This window comes from Xenopus laevis, chromosome 8L, assembly GCF_017654675.1.
Source record: "Xenopus laevis strain J_2021 chromosome 8L, Xenopus_laevis_v10.1, whole genome shotgun sequence".
In the NCBI taxonomy this organism is placed as follows: Eukaryota; Metazoa; Chordata; class Amphibia; order Anura; family Pipidae; genus Xenopus; species Xenopus laevis.
The window spans coordinates 19713357-19738098 of NC_054385.1; the positions used below are offsets into that span (position 1 = coordinate 19713357).

At 41.9% G+C, this 24742-nt stretch overlaps 1 long non-coding RNA gene across 2 annotated transcripts in view; it reads left to right on the plus strand.

Moving 5' to 3' along the window:
* Positions 1-414: 414 nt before the first annotated feature.
* Positions 415-24742, plus strand: part of LOC108699516 — a 144091-nt gene continuing 119763 nt past the window's right edge. Inside the window, exons 1-3 of one of the 2 annotated variants that reach the window (XR_005963535.1) lie at positions 415-903; positions 5227-5303; positions 18003-18094. This is a non-coding gene — a long non-coding RNA (uncharacterized LOC108699516). The remainder of the gene's footprint in view (positions 904-5226; positions 5304-18002; positions 18095-24742) is intronic. The other variant, XR_005963534.1, reaches the window with a different exon arrangement.

A 24742-nucleotide genomic window follows, 5' to 3' on the forward strand; every position in this document is an offset into this window, starting at 1 on the left:
TCCCTGATCCAATGGACTGTTAATTGCCTATGACAAAGCTGTAACTACAATGGTGCATTATAAGTGCATAAGCATACAGGCAGGTGCCTGTTTTATATTCAGGAATGTGTATATTACTCAATTTTAGGCTGGAACTACGCAGTGCGTCTTCTTGAGATCCGACGCGCTGAGAGGAATCGTATACGGAGATGGATGCGTCGAATATAAGGTAGGTAATGGAAATGTCGGACCTTGTCACTGCATGCATATGACACGACTGTCGAATGAAGACGCAACATGCAGCGTTCGCATCCGAAAGTCACGTCGGACAAACACATCGACAAGGTCCGACATTTCTATTATTTACCTTATGTTTGCCGCATCTGTCTCCTCGCATGCGCTTCCTCTCAGCGCGTCGGATCTCAATAAGACGCATTGTGTAGTTCCAGCCTAAGTGTTTGTCAAAGGTACACACAGCCACAATGTAGCATCCGTAATGTATTCAACATGGTAGATTACCTGCCCTATAGCATTACATACTCACAACTTTCTTAAGCATATTTTTATATTGTGCTACATCTTAAAATGCAGTTTTTTTACTTGTCTTTACCTAATGACATTTGTGTTTCTCCCACCCCTTCTAATAGGAAAAAAAAGCAACAAATCCTCAATTACCCTCAAACTGACTTTCATACAAAGTGGCACAGGGAATTATTCTTAGAAACTGTGGAATTATGGGAGATAAGTGTATGATCTCACACTCTGGTTTGCTTCCCCTTTATCCATAGCTAAGCATGGTGTAACTCTGTCCCATTTTCTCCACAGATGAAGGAGTATCACAGAAGGCGACCACTCCAGCACCAATGGGAGGAAAGGAAAAAAGAATGAGATCCTGATAACCCGGCACAGCTCTCTCCAGAGCCAGTGAGTCAAACAATCCTGCTCATTCATTGATCATCCTGCCTAGAGCAATGCAAAACAATCAGGCTTTTATTATGTAAAGTCTATCAGTCTGCGATTTCCAGCTTCATTTTATTAGCAGCAGAAATATTAAAGGACAAGTACATTTAAAATCATTGATGGGTACCAATTAGTTAAGCATCACTCATTGAGCAGAGTCACTAACCCTTTAACTGAACGTTTAAAATCATTGGTGGGTGCCCGAATAAGGAACACCTGGGTAACATGGCAGCTCCTCTATTACTATCAAAGTACCCAAGGAGGTTTTTAAAATGGAAGAGGCACACTGGCCAGGCCAAAATTACATTTTAACTTTCCTTGTCCTTTAACTTTCCTGCAGAGGATTCATACCTCCTGGGATATTTTCAGTGCACAGGCTATGCAATCTTCGGATCAGTTTATAATATGGGGCTATGAATGGACTAGTATTAAGATGCTAATGATAGGGCCATAATGGGCAGTGGTAATGAGCTACTAACCCCTCAGTGGAATGTGGATCTGCTGTTAGATCATGTCCCTATTCAGGCCCAACATACCTGATGTAACGCCACATTTAATTCCCACTTATTCCCATGACAGTAAGGGCTCTTACAGACGAGCGTTTTAGCATATTGGTGGAAGAATAAAGGCATAGGGTATGGGTGGGAGAACAAAGGCACAGGGTACGTGTTTGAGAGTAAAGGCAAAATGTACAGGTGAAAGAATAAGGGCACAAGTTACAGGTGGGAGAATAAGGGCACAGGGTAAAGGTGGAAGAATCAGGGTATGGGTGTGAGAATAAAGTATTAGCATATTGGTGGAAGAATAAGGGCAATGGGTACAGTTGGAAGAATAAGGGTATGGGTGTGAGAATAAATTATTAGCATATTGGTGGAAGAATAAGGGCACAGGGTACGGGTGGAAGAATAAGGGTATGGGTGTGAGAATAGAGTATTAGCATATTGGTGGAAGAATAAAAGCATAGGGTATGTTTTGGAGAACAAAGACACAGGGTACACAGGTGGAAGATCAAGGGCACTGGGTACGTTTGGAAGAATAAGGGTACAGGTACAGGTGGAAAAGAAAAGGCATAGTATACAGGTGGAAAAATATGGACACGGTACGGTTGGGAGAATAAAGGCAAATTGTACAGGTCAAAGAATAAGGGCACAGGTTACAAGTGGAAGAATAAAAGCATGGCATAAGGGAGGAAGAACAAGGGCACATGGTACAGGTGGGACAATAAGGTACATGGTATGGGTGAAGAATGAGGGCACAGGATGCGCATTCGAGAGTAATGGCTAAATGTACAGAATAAGGGCACAGGTTACAGGTGAAAGAATAAAGGCGTACGGGTGGAAAAATAAGGTTCAGGTAGGAGAACAAGGGGACAGGGTACGGGTAAAAGAATAAGAGCACATGGCACTGGCAGAAGAATAAGGACACAGGGTAAGGGTAGGAGAATAAAGGCATAGCATATAGGTGGAAGAATAAGGGCACAGGGTACGAGTGGACGACTAAAGGTACAGGGTATGGGTGGAAGAATAAGGGCACGGGTGGCAGACTAAAGGTACAGGGTATGGGTGGAAGAATAAGGACACGGTACGGTTGGGAGAATAAAGGTACATGGTTCGGGTGGAAGAATAAGGGCACAGGGTATGGGTGGGAGACTTAAGGTACAGGGTATGGGTGGAAGAATAAGGACACAGGGTACGGTTGGGAGAATAAAGGTACAGGGTAAGGGTGGAAGAATAAGGACACAGGTATGGGTTGGAGATTAAAGGTACGGTGTATGGGTGGAAGAATAAGGATACAGGGTACTGTTGGGAGAATAAAGGTACAGGGTAAGGGTGGAAGAATAAGGACACAGGGTACTGTTTGGAGAATAAAGGTACAGGGTAAGGGTGGAAGAATAAGGACACAGTTATGGGTGGGAGACTAAAGTCATAGTGTACGGGTCCAAAAATTAAGGCATAACATATAGGTGAAAAAATAAAGGCACAAGGTACAGGTGGGAGAATAAAGGCATAGGGTACAGGTGTCTTTTTCTGCAAAAGTCCTTAAAAATCTTTTTGGGTAACCGGGTTCCCCCATACATTTTCTAACATATGAAACATTAACTATACAGTGGGCTCATGTATAGGTCATTATAACAACTCTATTTTCTTTATTAAGGTTCCCTGGACTTGTGCAATGTAATGTATTTGCTGCAACATATATGTCCATGCCACTTTCAATTTCCCGGCGTATGCAAATTACGCAAAAAAGACCTTTAGCAAATTTGCCCTAGGCGAAACAAATTTGCCCTAGGCCCTAGGCGAAACATCGCCAGCATTCAGCGCCCACAACGAAACTCCACATTCCAGTGAATTAGCATTGTCTAAGTGAATTTTCGCCTGGCAAAGTGTTGCAATGGGTGTGAAGCGCCCCATAGAATTCCCACAATCATCACTACCTGTAAACTTTGGGGTTTCCAACCTCTACATGATAGTCAGGACCTGAAAGCTTTGGTTTTTAAAATCCTCTGCCTTTCCCTTTATTACTGGTTATCTGTATTTGCTTTTTTGCTTTTATCCATTTTTCCTTTATCTTTCATCTTCATTCTTCCATTAATTCATTTTCATTTCTGTTTTTCACTCTTTTCCTGGTGTTTCCTTTCCCCTTTCTTATACAGACTCCCTTGATACAGTTTTCCTTATACAGACTTGCCCTTCATTCACTTTTCTGCATACGATAAGTTAATGTCAGGTATCTTGTGAGGTTACTATGGCTCCTAACCTAGGAAACTCTAAGGATGAGACAAAAGACTGCAGATCTTGGCCTGAGCTTCTCTGGAGGCTGAGAATCCTCTCCTGCTCTGCATTTCACTGACTGTTACTTACACCCTTTGGTACAAAATACACAACTTACATTTGGGACACTGGGGACTTTTTACTGTTTTCCTTTACAGCCTAATACATTTCTTGCAACTATGGATGTGACCTCCTTGTATACAGTTATTACTGTATATTTCTGACGCTTCCTCCTGACTCGACTAAATCACAGACAGAGTATCTTGTTGAATTATTACAACTCTGCTTGATCTTATTTCCAACTCTGATTTGTTTTATCACTTACATATTAGTGGAACCAGTGCGGCTTCTAATGTTGCCCCTGCTTTTGCCAACTTATTTATGGCGGCATACGATCAGTAGTTCCACTTTTGGGTAACACAATTTACAGACTGTGGAGGTTCATTCAATATCAGCGCTGCTCAATATGTTGGCTCTCTCACATGATCTTGTTCTGCCTTCATATGCTGATAATGTTTTTGTTTTAAATAGTGTAATCATTGGAGGTGAGTGATCTTAGTATACTTCTACAGGGGCACCCAAATACTTAGCTACACTTATTCCCTATTCCCCCTTATTGAACTGCAGAGCTGCTGTTCCCTTTACCAGACTACGAATCAGTTTGTGCCAGCACCAGATTCTTAAGCACTTTCTCTATTTCCATTCTGTTGGACTGGGCCTTCTGTTCAGCCGAACAAGATATATATATATTTATTTATTCTAATTGGGGGCCTGTGCTGGGTAGTTGGGTGAGTAAAGCTGAGCTGCAGGCAATGCGATTTGATTTGTTCTTCTTTCTGTGGATGTGGGAATTGTCAGTGTAATAAATATTCCTAATGACCTGCTTACACTTATGTACAGAGTATTAAATCTGATCATGTGACCCGCAGAGCGTTGCTGCCCCAGCAGCACCCGGATATTCACTGGGCAGCCACCAAAGGTTGCTTGTGGCTCCTACTCCCAGCTACTCCCAGCACCCTTCTGACTTTAGGAACAGTAGTGCAACAGAACATGGAAGGACACATGTTACTCGTGTGTGTTGTAATTGAAGGTTGATATGACAAATTAACTTCAAGTATGTTATAGAATTCTCAGAAAGTTTTCAATTCATCTTCATTTTTTATTTTGTGTAGTTTTTTTTAATTATTTGCCTTCTTTTTCTGACCCTTTCCAGCTTTCATAACGTGGGTCACCGTTAAAAAGTATTACTCTGTGAATCCTGCAGTGTGATTATTATTGTAATTTTTAAGGTCCGTATTCCTGTTCCTGCCTGGTTGCTAGGGTAATTTTAGTCCAGCAACCAGATATGTCCCAATTTGATTGCTGCTGAATAAAAAGTTAGATAATTTCAAACGAAAAAAACAAAATGAAAACTGAGTGCAAGTTGTTTCAGATTATGATTCTCTATATTATACTAATAGTTGATTTTAAGGTGAACAACCCTCATAAAATCATTGTAATCGTGTCTTTGTTTCAGAAGCTGAATCAGGAGAAGCAACTGGAAGCCGAGTGGGACCAGCAGAGGGTTTTGGCTGCAAGAAGAGGCTGTATGTAGTATGCACATGTGGTTTATTTGTTTTTTTACATATAGATTTATAAGTAACAGTCGAAGAGGTCTCACATTGCATGGTTATTACAGGTAAGTTAAACATTAACAGGTATAAAATGGTTTAGAGAAGGAAGTGTAGGAGATTGTTGAGACTGGTAGTGAGTGGGTGGAGGGATAGTGTTAATTAAGATGGCCATACACTGAGAGATCCACTCGTTTGGCGATGTCGCCAAACAAGCAGATCTCTGGCCAATATGGGCGATATCTGACTGATCTGATCTTGGGCTCCAGGGCCCAACGATCAGATAATAGGGAAGGGTAAACGGATGGTCAGATCGCGGGAGCGCATCAGCGAACAGATACCAGATATCGATCGTGGAAGCCCGTCGGGGGGGCCCCATACACGGGCCAACTCGTTCTGTCGGCAGCTTTTATCGGCCCGTGTATGGCCACCTTTTGGGTGTAGAGTTGGTGAGGGGGTTTGTCATAGTGGTGCCTGCAAGGTAAATAGTTAAAAAAAAATGTTTGTACTGATTAGTTTTTGGGGGAATAGTTTGGTTATGTTTCCTGATCTGTTTTGATCTGCCGTCATATGGGTGGTTACTGGGTTGTTCTTGCAAGACTGTATACCAGTGGTGCCATTGGTCCTAGCAGTTACCGTTGATGTTTCCCAACTTGGTTGAGGTACTGGCCTTGGTCCATTTTTCATATTTTAGGTTGAAACTTATTAGATTGACGAGTTCATGTGTCAAGGGTGGAAAAAAAAAACTTTCCAGTGTTTCCCTATGAGTAGTTTTGCTGCTGTAGTAATAGAAAGTATTAGTTGTCTGTAGGGTTTTAGGATATTGTCCAGGAGTATATTCAGTATTGCAAATTCTAAAGTTAGTATTATTGGTAACGTAGTTGCTTATTGTATAATTTGTTGTGTTGAGTGCCAAAATTCTTTTATCTCAGGACATTCCTACCAGATATGTTTCATATCTCCTTTGGTGTTACCCTCTCTCCAGCAGTTGGGAGACAACGTGGCAGCATATATTTTGTGTAACACCTCGGGTGTTCTGTATCATCAGTATAGAATTTTCCTTTGATTTTCTCGTGCATTTGAGAAGGAGAATGGCATAGCACCTACCTTGTGCCAACAGCGTAGTGGAAACTGTCCATGTCTTTTTCCCATATTTGGAGGAATGTAGGTTTTTGTGGCGCTTTGTCTTGTTGTAGCATGTTATAGATTTTTGATATTGCCTTTGTATTCCAATGTTTTGTGACACTTTTGTGAGTCTTTTATAAGGTGTATCTTGAGCACCTTAACTTTAAGCTATTTCTGTAGCAGGTGCCGTATTTGTAAGTACTTGGTGGAATCTTTTAAGTCACACATTTGGAGGGTGTGGTAGGAATCTATTTGTCCTTTATTGTGGAGTTGCCCTGTTGTGTTGGGGTTCCTTTCCTTTCAACTGTTTAGATTTAGTTCTAGAATGGAATGCTTCAGTACTTCTATAGGACTGTGGCTCTCTGGGAAGTGAGTTAGTATCTCTCATATGTCTTTTTGCCTCCGTACATTTAGTTCTGCTTGAGTCATGGGTGGAGGTTCCATGTTGTCATCTGTTCCATCCTTGCCCTGTTCAATTTGTTATAGGGAATGCTTCCTAAATAAAGCCCATGTTGTTAACTTGTGCCTGAGATGCTGCATATAGAGCTGTGATCTCTCTGTACATTGGGCCCTTGATCCTGTATGCTTGGAGGGTTTTGAACATGAATGGCCAGTAGACTCTGTCAAACACCTTTTTAGTGTCCAAAGCGAGTACAGATATGGGACTTGTTATCCAGAATGCTTGGGACCTGGGCTAGGACCTGGATTTTTCCACAATTTTGATCTCTATGCCTCAAGTCTACTAGAAAATCATGTAAACATGAAATAGACCCAATATGCTGGTTTTGCTTCCAATACAAATTAATTTTATCTTAGATTGGATCATGTACAAGGTACTGTTTTATTATTGCAGAGGGAAAAAAAGCATTTGAGTCTATGGGAGACAGTCTTTCAGTAATTCTGAGATTTCTGGATAATGGGTTTCCAGATAACGGATCCCATGTCTATAGTGCTGTCTGTTGTTTGGTTTTACATGCTTCATCTCTGAGTGCTAGAAGTCTCCAGGTGTGTTATGGGTCTTGTCTTCCTTTGCTGAATCCTGACTGGTGCAGATGTATGATTTGTGGTAGGAAGTTTGCCAGCCGGTTAACTATCATTTTGGCATATAGTTTATATATAGTTTATATAGAGATTGGTCTGTAATTGGCACACATAGTAGGTGGTTTGCCTGGTTTGGGTATATACATGATGGTAGCTGATAGCATTTCTTTAAGAAATTGGTAGCCTTATAGAACTTGGTTAAATAGCTGGGAGAGATGTGGTGTCACAATCAGCTGAAAGGTTTTGTACTATAAGTGTTTTAGTCCATCCAGGGGCTTTGGCTTATGGTCTGGTGTTTATATGTTTTGAGATTACTTCTGTCGTAATCGGCGAGTTGAGGATAACATTTTAAACTGGTTTTACGTGTGGCAGGTTGGACTTTTGTAGAAAGGTGTTGAAGTCATCTTCTGTGGGTGTTGAAGTCATCTACTGTGGGTGTTGAAGTCATCTTCTGTGGGTGTTGAAGTCATCTTCTGTGTGTGTTGAAGTCATCTTCTGTGGGTGTTGAAGTCATCTTCTGTGGGTGTTGAAGTCATCTTCTGTGGGTGTTGGAATTTGTTGTCTAATTTTATGAGGTTGTTTATTTTTTTTTTTTGAATTTCTTTTATTGAATTTTAACAGTGAAAAGGAAGTAAAGTAAGAAGGAGAAGGAGAGAAGAAAGGGGGCAGTAAGGGGAGAGTCTGTGGCTGAAAGTTTTGTCCATCAACAGGTAGAGGTAGCTGGTGATTCCAGCCATGGGGTCCAGATGTTTTCACATTTATCTGGCAAAATAGATAAGCTTGTATATTTCCTTTTCTGAGTTGATTAGGTTGATCCATCAATAAAAGAGAAGTAGTGTCATTAGGTATCTAGTATGTAATCTGGGCACCGGGGACTCAAGTAGCGCAATAAAACTGTTGCGTGGTTGTGTGTTTGTGGGAGCGTCGTGTCCATGGCCATAAAATCCACAACTTGGCTCCAGAGTTTCTGTACTTCAGGACAATACCATAGTAAGTGCAGAAATGTAATAGTAGGGGTTTTGTACCTTGGTCTTGTCTCTTGTGCTTGCCAAGGTTTGGTATAGGTTCTGGATCTAATCAGACCCCTTCTCGCTTCCAACTTGTATTTGACCCTAGCCCGTGGGTTGTTTCTTTTGGAAATAATGTATTTGTATGTGTTTGAGAGGAGTTTTGATCTAGCAGGTTGGGATATTGGGTACTCTAAGTCTGTGTATTGAGTTTGTAGTGGAGCAGGGGTGCTTCGCCAATGAGGCAAGTTGAGGCTGTCGCCTCAGGCGGCAGCGCCCCACTAGGTACCAGGGGCAGCACAAATACTGCTCCTGGTACTTTAAGAGCGAATTTCCTGGGGAGGGGGGGGCAGCAGCAACTGCTGTTGCTTCAGGCGGCGGAGGGGCCAGGATCGCCCCTGTAGTGGAGTTGCTGGAAATTGTTTTAGGCAGAGGTGAGTAATGCTTGCAATGGGGTAATACCCCATTCGTATAGAGGTAATTCACACCCAGCATAGCCCAGGTTCCTGCTTCAGGGAATGCTGCAATTTGTGAAAGGTAACTGTTGTTGTATTATTTGTTAGGTGTTGCGTGGCATCCCAAGCATTTTGGTAGCCCTCCAAACAGGTAGTATCGGGCTAATATAGTTTTGGCTACTGTATAGGGTATTGTGTAAACTTTCCACCGAAGTGAAGTACAGTGTTTCTAGAATTGAGGCTGGATTTTCAGTGATAAATACATTCCAGTTAGTTACGTGGGAGCTTTGGGAGGCCAAGTAATATAGTTCATAATTGGGTAAAATTCTTACTGGTCTTGAGGAGAATTGAGAGTAGCTCTGAAAAAGTATAAGTCAGATTGGCTGCGGTCTGTGTCTTGCAAAATTTTCTTGGGTATGTGGCATGAAGTGTGTCAGTGTTTACAGAAATGTAGACAAGAAGATCATCTTACATATATTTATTCTGCCTACTAGTATTATTGGTAGTTTTGTCCAGCGCCCAAGTATCCTTAAATTTGCAAAGGAGCTGGTATAGGTTGTGTTGATGAAATTGTGCCAGATCTTTATGTATAGACATTCTAGGTATTTAAAGGTATTGGCCACTTGGCACCAAAGTGCTGGACTATATGTAGAACTGCGGTGAAAGAGTTGTCGGAAGCGTGCCCAGTGTGAGGTTAAATGTGGGGGACGAGATTCCATTAATCCTAACATTAGTTTGAGCCACTTTGTTAAAGTTGGACTGAAGCCAGTTCTACTAATGACCTTCCAAAGATATGGCCATTTAATAGAATTGAATCTCTTAGCTGTGTCAAGTGGCACCACTAATCTGGAACCTTCTGGTCCCGGAGATTTCCCTGGAGGAAAAGATATGAAAACGCTATTTTATATTGAGTAATAGGGGAATCCATATATTTAGTTTGTGGTTGTGAGAGTTTTGGTAGGGGGTTGTGTCAAGGAAGTTGTGAAGTTCTGAATTGGTATAGTGGGCAGTGGACTTGTGGAGTGAAGAATAGAATTTGATCAATTCCAGCAGTTGAAAAGGTCAGTGTTATTCTAGTGGAGGATTTCATTTTGGGGATGGCTGTGCTGTTCTCAGGTGGCCTGAAAAGAAAACAAGTGGTTTGCTGTTCTTGTGGACATAAGCAAAGGTATTGCTAGTGCCGTGTAGGAGTTGTTTTTTAGTCAAGTCTATTCTGTGCAGGTTAAGGTGACTGAGGGCCGCTGCAAACTCGTTATGATTATGTGAAGTAGGGTTAGAGGTATACAGAGATTCAAAGTGACCCACAGCTGCCTCTAGTTCTTGTGCTCTAGTGCTCTCAGGATTCCCCTAACTACAACTTTGAAGGCATTCATATTACTGGAAGGGAAGTTGTGTTTTTGTTATCTTGCCAGTGTAGTTTATTAGAATTTATCTGACTCTGTTAGGGCAGAGACACATGTGGAGATTTGGGGAGATTAGTCGGCCAGCAACAAATTACCTCTTCTTCAGGCAACTAATCGCCCTGCAATACCTTCCAGCCGGCTAGAATCTAAATCGCCAGCGGGATGGTACTCTGAGCGCTTCATTTTCCGAAGTTGCCCAAGTTTCCGTGCGAGGCAACTTCGGATGACTTTGGAAAAGATAACGGATCCCATGTCTATAGTGCTGTCTGTTGTTTGGTTTTACATGCTTCATCTCTGAGTGCTAGAAGTCTCCAGGTGTGTTATGGGTCTTGTCTTCCTTTGCTGAATCCTGACTGGTGCAGATGTATGATTTGTGGTAGGAAGTTTGCCAGCCGGTTAACTATCATTTTGGCATATAGTTTATATATAGTTTATATAGAGATTGGTCTGTAATTGGCACACATAGTAGGTGGTTTGCCTGGTTTGGGTATATACATGATGGTAGCTGATAGCATTTCTTTAAGAAATTGGTAGCCTTATAGAACTTGGTTAAATAGCTGGGAGAGATGTGGTGTCACAATCAGCTGAAAGGTTTTGTACTATAAGTGTTTTAGTCCATCCAGGGGCTTTGGCTTATGGTCTGGTGTTTATATGTTTTGAGATTACTTCTGTCGTAATCGGCGAGTTGAGGATAACATTTTAAACTGGTTTTACGTGTGGCAGGTTGGACTTTTGTAGAAAGGTGTTGAAGTCATCTTCTGTGGGTGTTGAAGTCATCTACTGTGGGTGTTGAAGTCATCTTCTGTGGGTGTTGAAGTCATCTTCTGTGTGTGTTGAAGTCATCTTCTGTGGGTGTTGAAGTCATCTTCTGTGGGTGTTGAAGTCATCTTCTGTGGGTGTTGGAATTTGTTGTCTAATTTTATGAGGTTGTTTATTTTTTTTTTTTGAATTTCTTTTATTGAATTTTAACAGTGAAAAGGAAGTAAAGTAAGAAGGAGAAGGAGAGAAGAAAGGGGGCAGTAAGGGGAGAGTCTGTGGCTGAAAGTTTTGTCCATCAACAGGTAGAGGTAGCTGGTGATTCCAGCCATGGGGTCCAGATGTTTTCACATTTATCTGGCAAAATAGATAAGCTTGTATATTTCCTTTTCTGAGTTGATTAGGTTGATCCATCAATAAAAGAGAAGTAGTGTCATTAGGTATCTAGTATGTAATCTGGGCACCGGGGACTCAAGTAGCGCAATAAAACTGTTGCGTGGTTGTGTGTTTGTGGGAGCGTCGTGTCCATGGCCATAAAATCCACAACTTGGCTCCAGAGTTTCTGTACTTCAGGACAATACCATAGTAAGTGCAGAAATGTAATATAGGGGTTTTGTACCTTGGTCTTGTCTCTTGTGCTTGCCAAGGTTTGGTATAGGTTCTGGATCTAATCAGACCCCTTCTCGCTTCCAACTTGTATTTGACCCTAGCCCGTGGGTTGTTTCTTTTGGAAATAATGTATTTGTATGTGTTTGAGAGGAGTTTTGATCTAGCAGGTTGGGATATTGGGTACTCTAAGTCTGTGTATTGAGTTTGTAGTGGAGCAGGGGTGCTTCGCCAATGAGGCAAGTAGAGGCTGTCGCCTCAGGCGGCAGCGCCCCACTAGGTACCAGGGGCAGCACAAATACTGCTCCTGGTACTTTAAGAGCGAATTTCCTGGGGAGGGGGGGCAGCAGCAACTGCTGTTGCTTCAGGCGGCGGAGGGGCCAGGATCGCCCCTGTAGTGGAGTTGCTGGAAATTGTTTTAGGCAGAGGTGAGTAATGCTTGCAATGGGGTAATACCCCATTCGTATAGAGGTAATTCACACCCAGCATAGCCCAGGTTCCTGCTTCAGGGAATGCTGCAATTTGTGAAAGGTAACTGTTGTTGTATTATTTGTTAGGTGTTGCGTGGCATCCCAAGCATTTTGGTAGCCCTCCAAACAGGTAGTATCGGGCTAATATAGTTTTGGCTACTGTATAGGGTATTGTGTAAACTTTCCACCGAAGTGAAGTACAGTGTTTCTAGAATTGAGGCTGGATTTTCAGTGATAAATACATTCCAGTTAGTTACGTGGGAGCTTTGGGAGGCCAAGTAATATAGTTCATAATTGGGTAAAATTCTTACTGGTCTTGAGGAGAATTGAGAGTAGCTCTGAAAAAGTATAAGTCAGATTGGCTGCGGTCTGTGTCTTGCAAAATTTTCTTGGGTATGTGGCATGAAGTGTGTCAGTGTTTACAGAAATGTAGACAAGAAGATCATCTTACATATATTTATTCTGCCTACTAGTATTATTGGTAGTTTTGTCCAGCGCCCAAGTATCCTTAAATTTGCAAAGGAGCTGGTATAGGTTGTGTTGATGAAATTGTGCCAGATCTTTATGTATAGACATTCTAGGTATTTAAAGGTATTGGCCACTTGGCACCAAAGTGCTGGACTATATGTAGAACTGCGGTGAAAGAGTTGTCGGAAGCGTGCCCAGTGTGAGGTTAAATGTGGGGGACGAGATTCCATTAATCCTAACATTAGTTTGAGCCACTTTGTTAAAGTTGGACTGAAGCCAGTTCTACTAATGACCTTCCAAAGATATGGCCATTTAATAGAATTGAATCTCTTAGCTGTGTCAAGTGGCACCACTAATCTGGAACCTTCTGGTCCCGGAGATTTCCCTGGAGGAAAAGATATGAAAACGCTATTTTATATTGAGTAATAGGGGAATCCATATATTTAGTTTGTGGTTGTGAGAGTTTTGGTAGGGGGTTGTGTCAAGGAAGTTGTGAAGTTCTGAATTGGTATAGTGGGCAGTGGACTTGTGGAGTGAAGAATAGAATTTGATCAATTCCAGCAGTTGAAAAGGTCAGTGTTATTCTAGTGGAGGATTTCATTTTGGGGATGGCTGTGCTGTTCTCAGGTGGCCTGAAAAGAAAACAAGTGGTTTGCTGTTCTTGTGGACATAAGCAAAGGTATTGCTAGTGCCGTGTAGGAGTTGTTTTTTAGTCAAGTCTATTCTGTGCAGGTTAAGGTGACTGAGGGCCGCTGCAAACTCGTTATGATTATGTGAAGTAGGGTTAGAGGTATACAGAGATTCAAAGTGACCCACAGCTGCCTCTAGTTCTTGTGCTCTAGTGCTCTCAGGATTCCCCTAACTACAACTTTGAAGGCATTCATATTACTGGAAGGGAAGTTGTGTTTTTGTTATCTTGCCAGTGTAGTTTATTAGAATTTATCTGACTCTGTTAGGGCAGAGACACATGTGGAGATTTGGGGAGATTAGTCGGCCAGCAACAAATTACCTCTTCTTCAGGCAACTAATCGCCCTGCAATACCTTCCAGCCGGCTAGAATCTAAATCGCCAGCGGGATGGTACTCTGAGCGCTTCATTTTCCGAAGTTGCCCAAGTTTCCGTGCGAGGCAACTTCGGATGACTTTGGAAAACAAAGCGCTCAGATTACCATCCCGCCGGTGATTTAGATTCTAGCCGGCCGGAAGGCAGTTCTGGGAGATTAGTCGCCTGGAAAGAAGGGACGATTTGTCGCCGCTCGACTGAATCTCCCCGAATCTCCACATGTGTCTCTGCCATTACTGTTGGGGATCTTTAGCCAGAAAGGGCTCAGTTTCCATTGTCTGTGTGAAGGATTGGGTAATAGTTCTAATGAGAGGAGCAGGGACGAGTGGTCCAAGTTGCTTGTGCAGAAATGTGATCTCTTGATCCTCGGAAAAAGGTCTGAGGGACCAAAGCTAGGTCGATTCTAGAATGGTGTGTTACGAGTAGCAGAAAAATTCCTTGGCAGTGGGGAATGTCCAGCACCATACATACATATACAGCCGGTGTATGTATGTACGTATGTATGTATAATTTTATTTGTAAAGCACTGTTAAGGAGCCGCAGCGCTGTACAATGCATAAAAGTAAAATATATATAAAAGTATACTCAGGGAAAACAAATCACACAATAAATATACACAGAGTTTACATCAGGACAAAGAGCTATGTGGTAAGAGACATAGTGGGGAGGAGGTCCCTGCCCCATAGAGCTTACAGTCTAAGTGTAGTTGGTGAAGTTGTAGTTAGTACAACCAGTCGCATATACGGTCGTTTCTGTACAGTAGTCCAGGTGGTAAAGCTGACGGCATTGAGATGGTAGATTATGGTGAGTGCACTGGCAATGCTGTACATAGGGGGGCCCATGTGAGAGTGTCATGTGTCTGTTGCAGCACCAGTTAATAGTGAGGACCTTGTGAGTGGTCTGGGTTTCCTGACTGAGGGCATATTCCAGGGCCTGGTCTCGGTGTGAAGTTTGTATACTATAGAAGAGCTTGGGTTGCTGTAGTAGCTTAGTTAGTGGCCATGCACAGAGTAAAAATGTCATGTAAATCTCACCCTCATGTCACAATAGACAGTAGACAAATAAAGTGGATTCAACCAGACTGTTCAATCACTGCTTCCGTTCAATGAAGCCAAGAGCACATAGGAAAAGAGGTGATGAACTTTAGTCAAACGCAGTGGGTTGCTGCAAAAAAAGTGCTTTTATTGAACACTACATGTTTCGAGCTCAGCTCTTTGTCAAGTGTCACTTGACAAAGAGCTAAGCTCGAAACATGTAGTGTTCAATAAAAGCATTTATTTTGCAGCAACCCACTGCGTTTGACTAAAGTTAGTCACAATAGACAGGTGATGCTGTCTGGCAGGATAGGCCATTGCACTGGGCAGTGTTGCACCAACAATGATGGAGGCCGGCTTATGGTCTGCGAATACTAATACCAAATTTAGAACAGGTGCTACTAACTTAATTATTCAATTTACTACTTGGTCGCTTATACATTTTCAACTTTCAATTTTAAAACTGTGCTCACCAAATAAAAGATGTGGTTCGGGTGCCACTGCCCCGAACCCGTCGCTAACTTAAGTACAGTCTTTTAAATCAGGTGCACTCACAGCTCTCCATTGGTGGCCCGGGTGCTGTGCCCCGAACCAGTAGCTTGGGGAGAACAGGTTACTTTGCAGATCTGCCTTGGGTACACACTCCAAAGACTGCTCGGACGCAGTGTAAGATCAAACGGATAATCTTTATTCCACAGGTAACACTTTACACATTTTGTGTGTTTCCACACGTTACCTATGATTACATGTGGAAACAAACGAAATGCGGAAGGTGTTACCTGTGGGATAAAGATTATCCATTTGATTTTACACTGCGTCCAAGGAGTCTTTGTATGTAACGGTTTATAGTCTGTGACTTCTCCTTTTTCTAGCTTCAATAAAGTCAATGGCCTCTTGAAGTGTAGAGAAGAAGCGAGCCCTGTTTCATCAATGGGTTTAAGCTTCGTGGGGAATATCATGGCATAGGTCTCAAAGTTTCTGCAAGTGTGTGGAATAGTCAGGATTTAGTGATTCTGTTGCCCCATTCTGTTCCAAGTGACCAATTGCCCTTGTGTCAGAGAGCAGTGTCCCTGATGCGGAAATGGAGGAGTCTTATTAAAGGAGTGGTTCACCTTTAAGTTAACTTTTAGTATGTTATAGAATGGCCAATTCATTCTTTTTTTTTTATAGTTTTAGAATTATTTGCCTTTTTCTTCTGACTCTTTTCAGCTTTCAAATGAGTGTCGCTGACCCCATTTAAAAAGCAAATGCTCTGTAAGGCTTCAAATTCCTCTCCTATTGATATTTTGTATTACTCATCTTTCTATACCAACCCTCTCCTATCATTTTCCAGTCTCGTATTCAAATCAATTGATGTTGGACCCTAGAAACCAGATTGCCAAAATTGAAAAACAGAGAGCTGCTGAATAAAAAGCTAAATAACTCAAATGATAGAAAATGACAACCAATTGCAAATTATCTCAGGATATTACTCACTACATCATACTAAAATTTAACTCAAAGGTGAACAACTAGGTGCTCCCTTTCAACAGTGTAGGAGATGTATAAGGTAGAAAAAGAACACACCGGCACAGCGTGGGTACTGCTAGCAGGAAAAGCCTTGCTTGTTTATTGCGGATGCAACGTTGGGTACTGCTAGCAGTATAAGCCTTGCTCGTTTATTTCGGGGTGTAACCCCTTTGTCAAGCTCCGAAACGTTGCATCCGCAATAAACGAGCAAGGCTTTTCCTGCTAGCAGTACCCAACGTTGCATCCGCAATAAACAAGCAAGGCTTTTCCTGCTAGCAGTTCCCACCCTGTGCCGGTGTGTTCTTTTTCTACGTTGTATTTGAGGCTGCCAAGGTTTTTTGCAGGTCAAGTTGTTTATTAGGGCCATTAGAAGTGTGTGTGTGTGGTCAGACCAAGTTATGGTTCCAGTGTCTCTTTATTCTGTTATGTGCAAGGTGTCTTTATTCACAGAAATATAGTGAATTACGGAATAGCTTTGGTGAGGGTGCGAGTAGTGAGTGACATCTCTTTCATCGTTGTGTAAAAGTCCCCACATGTTGTACAGGTTATGTGATTTAAAGGAGAAGGAAAGGCTTTGTACACTCGGGGGTGCCAAATGTTAGGCTAATGCTTTTGTGTGTTGCAGCGGGTTTGTTCTTTTAATTGTGTGGGATTCTTGTATAAACAAGAGTTATGCTTCACTCTGCATTGATAGTGACTGTATTTAGGACCGTTTCTATGGGATATTCAGTCCATTTACATTTATGTTTATTATTCACATTGGTGTGTAGAGAGGTGTCAGATGCTCTAGTAAAGTTTTAAACTCTTCCACATTCTCTTTGTTCTGCTGTAGAGTATTGTTCCTTGCTTCATTCCTGTTGGGTGTTTCTAGGGGCAGGGAGAGTAAAGAGAAAGTGTAGAGAAACAGGAGGCATTGATAGTCAGTAACATAAAGAAACAAAATATATGTATACAATGCTCCTTGGTTTGGGTATTAAATGGCGATGATTGTTTTGATGTGTGTCTCTGTTATGGTTCTTGCCTATGGGCTTGTTAGACAGCAGTTCAGTGAAGAAGAGTCATCTTCCAGTTTCCACTGTTTGAGTATTTGCTTGTCTTGTTTCAGTTTAACTATAATCAGTGGTTCTCTGTTATTGAGAAGCCTGAGTTTTGCTGGGTGGGTTCATCTGTATGGGATACTGCGCTGTTTTAATGCTGTTGTAACCGCAGCAAATTCCTTTCTTTTTGGTGAGGTGCGCAAAGAGAGGTCTGCAAACATCATTTGGTTTCATGCGGGAGAGTTGATTTTGCATTAATAGAAGTGTAATCTCATTATAACACCTCGTGGGCCTGTAGCAGGCACAGCCTTGATTTTAGGAAGCCTGTGAGCACATGGTGGGGCTGAGTTATAGGGGGAGTTTTGGGGAGTATGATGTTGGCAAGAAAGTTTGGCAACTCTTTTGGTGAGACTGACTTAGCACTTCCCTTTATTCTAACATTATTACACCTATTGTGATCCTCAGTATCTGCTAATTACTTGTAAACCTTTGCACTTCCACGCTTAAATTTGTGTGTGAATTTATTAACTTGGGTTACCACCTGGGCGGTATTTTACCGGCCTGGCCGGTAAAAATGATAGTTGATCCCAATGTTATTAACAGGGAAAAAAGATAAATATATAGGAAGGCCGGTATTTTTTCCAGAAAAGGTGGCAACCCTATTATTAACTGATTGTCTGAACTCACAATTTCATCCATTTTCTGTTAGAGGGGTGCACGCAGGAGCCAAGTTGCTGGACATGTGATCGTATGTGAGCCATAGCTTCCTTTAGATCATCCTGGATATCGTACCATAGTGAGGTGAGTAAAAAGCATTGTCAGTGTCACTGGCATGTGTATCTGCAGTGTCGCATATCTCTGGGGTACTGTTTCCCTATCTACTGCTTGACGCAGACTATTGCTTTGTTCTGATGCACCATCTTTATTGTGCAATGGTGGATCGGTTGTGGGGCAAAATGCTGTCATTTTGACTGGGGAGGGTTCTTTTTTGGCTTTACCCATGCAGCGTCAGTCTCAGCAATGTGGTTGGCTTGAGGTCTCTTACCTTCCCTCTTTACTTCCCTTACTATGCAGGCATTAATTACAATTGTAATTGTTATTATTAACATCACTGTAGCTGGGGCTTTACATTTATCCACTGAAATCTTTGGATATCTATAAAGATACCATTCCACTTCTTTTTTTTTTTTAATTTAAAGTTTTTCATTTTCAAATAAAAGAAAATGTTATTGTTGACAAAGGATTAGCTTTGTTAAACAGTATACATACAACTGCCTGAATGGCATCATCAGTCTGTCTCATGACATGTTATTCCTTCTTTAGTAGGCATCTGTGCCGGGGCGAGTCTCCTTTTTTCATGATATCGCTGCATCAATACAAATATAGTAACGGTTTAAATTGGGGTAGGTAAGGGGGGCATAGTAGGAATAAAGTCTAACCAGGGGGGAGAAAGAGGAGAGAGAGGTTTATCTTGTGTTCAAAGTGTGGTACCTCTAGGTTGCAAGTTCTCCAGGTGCTGAACTAACGGATACCACTCCAGCTCCCCCTCGTAGCTTCTATCTTGAAGTTTGTCTCTTATGGATTCCATTGCTCTGATCCAGTTTATCTTTGAAATCAGTGCTTGTCTCCCTGTGATTTTGGGTTGTTGTTTCCAATTTGCTGCTAATAGAGATCTGCAGTGAGGATATAAGTATCTAATTTGCTGTTTGGAAAGTATGACTCTGATCTTCATTCCTAATAGGAATGTGTGTGGAGCTGCTTGTATAGTGCAATGTAGAACCTCAGAGTCACTACCATCCCCCAGAATTTCTGAGCTACAGTACAGATTAGGCCCGAACTGCTGCTCACCTAAAAATGCAAATGAGGTCAGTCTACTAATCCAATGAAAAGAATAGCCGCGATAGAAACTGGGGTGAGATACTTGTTGCAAGAGCCAATTTCAGCACATAGGGTGTATAATAATGTGGGGGATTCTATACTGGACCCCCGCTTGGTCCAGGAAATAGAGCTCTATTTATTAAACAAAAACTATACCCCCAAAATGAATACTTAAGCAACAGATAGTTTATATCAAATTGAATGACATATTAAAGAATCTTACCAAACTGGAATATATATTTACATAAATATTGCCCTTTTACATCTCTTGCCTTGAACTACCATTTCGTGACTCTATCTGTGCTGCCTCAGAGATCACCTGACCAGAAATACTACAACACTAACTGTAACAGGAAGAAGTGAGGAAGCAAAAGGCAGAACTCTGTCTGTTAATTGGCTCATGTGACCTTACATGTGGTTTGTATGTGTGCACAGTGAATCGTACGATCCCAGGGGGTGGCCCTTATTTTTTAAAATGGCAATTTTCTATTTATGATTACCCAATGGCACATACTACAAGAAAAGTATATTATTATGATAATGGTTCATATACATGAAGCAGGGTTTTACACATGAGCTGTTTTACTCAGTATCTTTTTATAGAGACCTACATTGTTTGGGGGGTATAGTTTTCCTTTAATAAACAGTAGTTCTAGTTATCCTTGGGGTTGAAAAATATTTATCATGCGCGTGAATCCATGGGCTGCTTTGATACTTTTGCCAGTACTGCTTTTTCCTCCCAGTCCGGCCCTGGTACAGGTCCACCAAGTGTGCAGGAAGGAGCCTCTTTCTCCACAGCCTCTGAAGCACCTACAGTGATCTGCGTTACCGCTAAGTTTACTGATATGTGTAGGGGGTCTAGTATCAACGAAATATCATTTTTATGCTCTTTCATTAGAGACTGCACATATGGATGTTTTTTTTTTTTGGCTGTTTCCTAGAATGCTGACCAGAGATCGTAATATCTACATCCTCTTCCCATTTTGACATGTAAGGCTGAAGTTTGTCTGTATTGTCAGATCTGTATCTGGTAGTGGGGGTGCTCAGTTTCATTTTGATTGCTATGGCATCCTGGAGATCTAGTGCTTGTTGTGATGGGGTAGGAGGTCTGGTTTGGTGTGTCTAGTTGTCTTGGGTATCCAAAATAAGTGAGCCAAGTGTACTGGGGCTGCAAAGTGATTTTCAATTTCTTTCCAGGGTTCCCCTGTTGGGGCATGGATGTGTACCATTACCTCTAGTCTGGTAGCAAGATAGTATCTGTAATGGTGGGATACTCCTAATCCTCCTAATGATTTCAGTTTGGTCATGATTGCTGCTTTAATTCCGGGTTTTTCCCCCCAGATGAATTCTTATTTTGAAGTGACAAGGCTATTGTTTCAGGGAAATGTACTTGCAGTGTTCTGAATAAGTATAGTAGTTGGGGTAGTAGGGTCATTTTAACAGCTGCTATCCAGACAAACCAGGATAGGTTGTAGGAATGCCATTTTGCCAGGTCTTTTTTCATCTTGTTTAGCAACCTAGGATAGTTGGCCTTGTATAGAGTGTCGTAAGAGGGGGTTAGGTGTATTCCTAAATATGCTACTGAGTCTTTTTCCCTTTTGTAATCAAAATTAAGTTGTAGTAGTTTAATTCTGTTTTGGACATATGCAGTGGTGATTTATTTTGTATCCTGAGATGAGTTGGAAGTGTTCTAGGGTCTGTAACAAGTTTGGTAGTGTGGTTTGTGGGGAAGTGAGTGTGAGGAGGATTTCACCTGCGAAGAGGTTGACAATCCTGATATTGGGATTTTGTCTGATGGCGTGAGCCAACGGTTCTAGAGATAAGGCGAATAGTAAGGTGGACATGGGGCAACCCTGGCGTGTCCATCCAATGTGGTTGGAGTGAAGTCCCATGCTAGCCACTTGTGCCGAGAGTGCTGTGTAAAGTTGTTTTATACCTGTGAGAAATGGTTTAGGTATGTTTTATTTATCTAATACCACAAACATAAAGTTCCAGTCTATTCTGTCGAATGCTTTTTGTGCATCTAATGAGAGAAGGAGGGAGGAAGAGGACATTTTAGTTGCCCTACTGATCAAGTCTATTGCTTTACGGATGTTATCCGCCGCCTGGCATCCTGGCACGAATCCAACTTGATCTTGATGAATGAGGCTCGGGAACACCATGGAGAGTCTATAAGCTAATATTTTTGCAAAAATTTTAATGTCAGTATTTTAATGTCAGTAATTCTGTCATTTAATGACAATATTAGTGAAATAGGTCTGTAGCTGTCACAGTTTTCAGGATCTTTGCAGGCTTTAGAATCATTATGATGGAGGCCATTTGCATGTGTTTCATAGAGGGGGAACCCTCTGTAAATGATTGAAAGAGAGAGATCTTTCAAGTGTGGGGCCAGGTTTTTTATACATTTTTTGTAGTATTTTGACGTGTATCCATCTGGCCCAGGTGCTTTACCCGACTATAGGGGCAAATTTACTAAACGGCAAAAATTCGCCAGCGACGGCTTCGCAACACTTCGCCAGATGAAAATTCGCTCAGACATCGCCTATTTGCTAACATGCGAAGTTGCGCCCAGGGCACCGAACGCTGGCGAAGTTGCGCTAGCGTTAATTCAGCAAGAGTGAAGTTGCGTTAGCGTTGGCTAGTTTGTATACGGCGGGAAGTGAAAGTGGAATGGACGCATATGTTGCAGCAAATACATAACATTGCACAAGCCCAGGGAACCTTAATAAAAAAATAGAGTTGTTATATTGCCCTACATATGAGCCCAGTGTATAGTTTATGTGCCATATGTTAGGAAATGTAGGGGGGAGCCAGTTACCCCAAAAAATGTATACGCTCTTTTGCAGCCTATCACCCTGAAAAAAGGAAAAGACGCCAGCGTCTTTACAACTAAAGTTTGAGGAAGTCCTATCTACTCTATTGCACTTCACCTGGTCTGAGGTGGCGAAGGCAAGTCTGGCGCAACGTTCAGTGAAATCTGCATCTTAGTGAATTTGCGTAGTTATGTCCCTTCGCCAGTGCGCAAATTCGCCTGGCTATTGAGTGCGAATGAGCACCAGCGTTTGTAGGCATTTTAGCCAAAATTGGTGAAGGTTTTTGAAAACACTTAAACCTAAATGTATACAGCCCCGGAACAATAAGGAAAGTCTTGTTTAAAGGGAAACCTTTGGTTCATTTTCTGTTTCTGTTTTTTACTTTCGCTGTTTGCTTTAGGGCGGCGCTGATCGTGTAGTTTCTGTGACAGTTGCTGGGTTTTCTCCTCCCTGCTTTTTTTCCATCTTGAGGCATGTTTAATAAATATATACCCAGAATTACAGCTTTGAGGGCGTCCCATCTGATAGCTGTTGATGTATCAGCTGTAGTGTTTGTTTTGAAATATTCTGTGAGTGTGTTGGAGATTTGTGTGCAGATTTCAGTATCTGATAGTAGAGATTCATTCCGTCTCCAGCATCCATGACCTCTTACTTTGTCCCATTTAGCAAGTAAAGCTTTTACCATTCCATGGTCAGTCAAGTAGACGTAGTCTACAAATGTGAATATGTAATCAATTCGTGAATAAGAGGTATGAATGACGGAGTAGTATGAGTAGTCCCTATCAATAGGATGTTTTTCTCTCCTTACTGTATATCTACTAGGGTCTCAGCGGTCAGATATTTAGCTAGGTGTTTGGAGTCTTGGTCTTGGGTATTATTGGGTCTGGTTTCCAGCACATCTCGTGACCTGTCTATGTTGTTATTTAGGGTGGTGTTGAAATCTCCGCCTACTATGACTCTGCCCTCTGAGAGTTCTGTCAATTTGGCAAAAAAAGCCTCTGAAAAAAGTTTTTCTAGAAGTGTTGGGGGCGTAGGCGTACACTGATGCCAGTTTGGGTTGCCATTTTTTTACAAAATTTTCACCGGCCAGCGGTGAGAGCAGGAACAATAGGGACGGCTGTGATGTCAAAGGGGGTGGAGCGACGGCATGCGATGGGCCAGTGGTGGGGGCAGGAACAAAAGGGGCAGGTCGTGACATCAATGGGGTGGGGCCACGGCACGCGATGGGCAGAAGGCAGCGAAAAAGGTATGTTTTGATCGCATTAGGCCTTTTTTAGGGGTATTACAAATTTACCGGCAGCTACATTGCCGGTAAGTTTGTAATACCGGCCCCGGCCTTGGCAGATGTTTTACCGGCCGGTTGGCAACCCTTGTGCCAGTGTGGTTAGGTGATTCTGTAGTAGGCCTGTAACTATTATGTATCTGCCTGCTTGGTCTGTGTATTTTTGTTTGAGTTGGAATTTGATCTGTTTGGCAATAAGAATTGCTACTCCTTTGGTTTTGGAACTGGAGCTAAAGAGATATACCTGAGGATAATGTTTCGATATGTATTTAGGTGTCGATGTTTTACTAAAGTGTGTCTCTTGTAGCAGCAAGATATCTATTTGTTTTTTGGAACAGTCAGAGAAGGCCATTGTACGTTTTTTGTGGAGCGTTCAGGCCAACAACATTGTGTTAGCCTACCTTTAGATCGAAGGGGTGGGAGCCGGAGTGCGTCCGTGGGTCCATCACAGCTGTTGCCACCCTAAGTAGACTAAAAGAGAACCCGATAGAGAAAACGAGTATGAGAGTAGGTAGCAGGTTATTTGTTAATATCCAATTAACAAATAACAATTAACAAAATACAGTTACAAAATAAAATCACTTGTGAAATTTAAGTCGACTTGCATAATCAGAGTCCACTTATGGTTTCCGAGGGGGAGGTTAACTCAGTTATACACCACTTGGAAAACCTCTAATTGGGGGGTCATGGAATAGCACCCAAAATAGATGCCTATCTGCATTACCCGCCATCTTATTGTTTCTTATATGCCCTGTAATTGGCGGTAGGATGTAATTTTTTTTTTTTGCCTTTCTATATGGAATAAGGGATACATCTTTTACTATTGACCTTTTCCTAAATCAGGTTGTCTGTAGTGTAAGGGAGACCGTGGCACTAGATCATTGCCTCAGGTTTTAATTGGGTTGGGACTGTACATTCAGCTGTATATTCTTTTAATGGGCTTTTTGGTGTTCTTTAAAGGTGTTAACAGTCTGTATGACTTTGTGTGAGGTTGGGCCCATCCTGTGTCAATCCCAGTGCTATCCTCGAGGGTTATCATCATAAGAATTATAATTGGGTGGCCGGCTGATCTCAGTTTTCTGTCATGTCCTTTAGTTTGTGCCTTGTGCCTGTTAGTTTGAAGCTGTTGCCAGTCCATTCTTAAAGCTCTGGAGGTGGTGGTTCCGTTATTCTTGTTCAGTTTGATCTTGTGCTTCTGTTTCTGCCTCTGGTGGGGTGTTTGAGGTTTCCTGAAGGTATGGTAGGGTGTCCTCTATGTCATTGGGAATGTAGACAGTGTATGTGAGGCCGTTTTGTTGAAATATAAGTTTGATTGGGAAACCCTATCTGTATGGTATGTTTTTTTGTCTTAATACATGCGTCAGTGGTTTGCTCTAGTAGTTGGACTCTATTGCATTGAGCTCAGTTTTTACTTCAGAGAGGGAGTTTGGTATTTCGTTTTGAATCTAGTCTTTGAAACAAAGGAGAAGAGTTTTT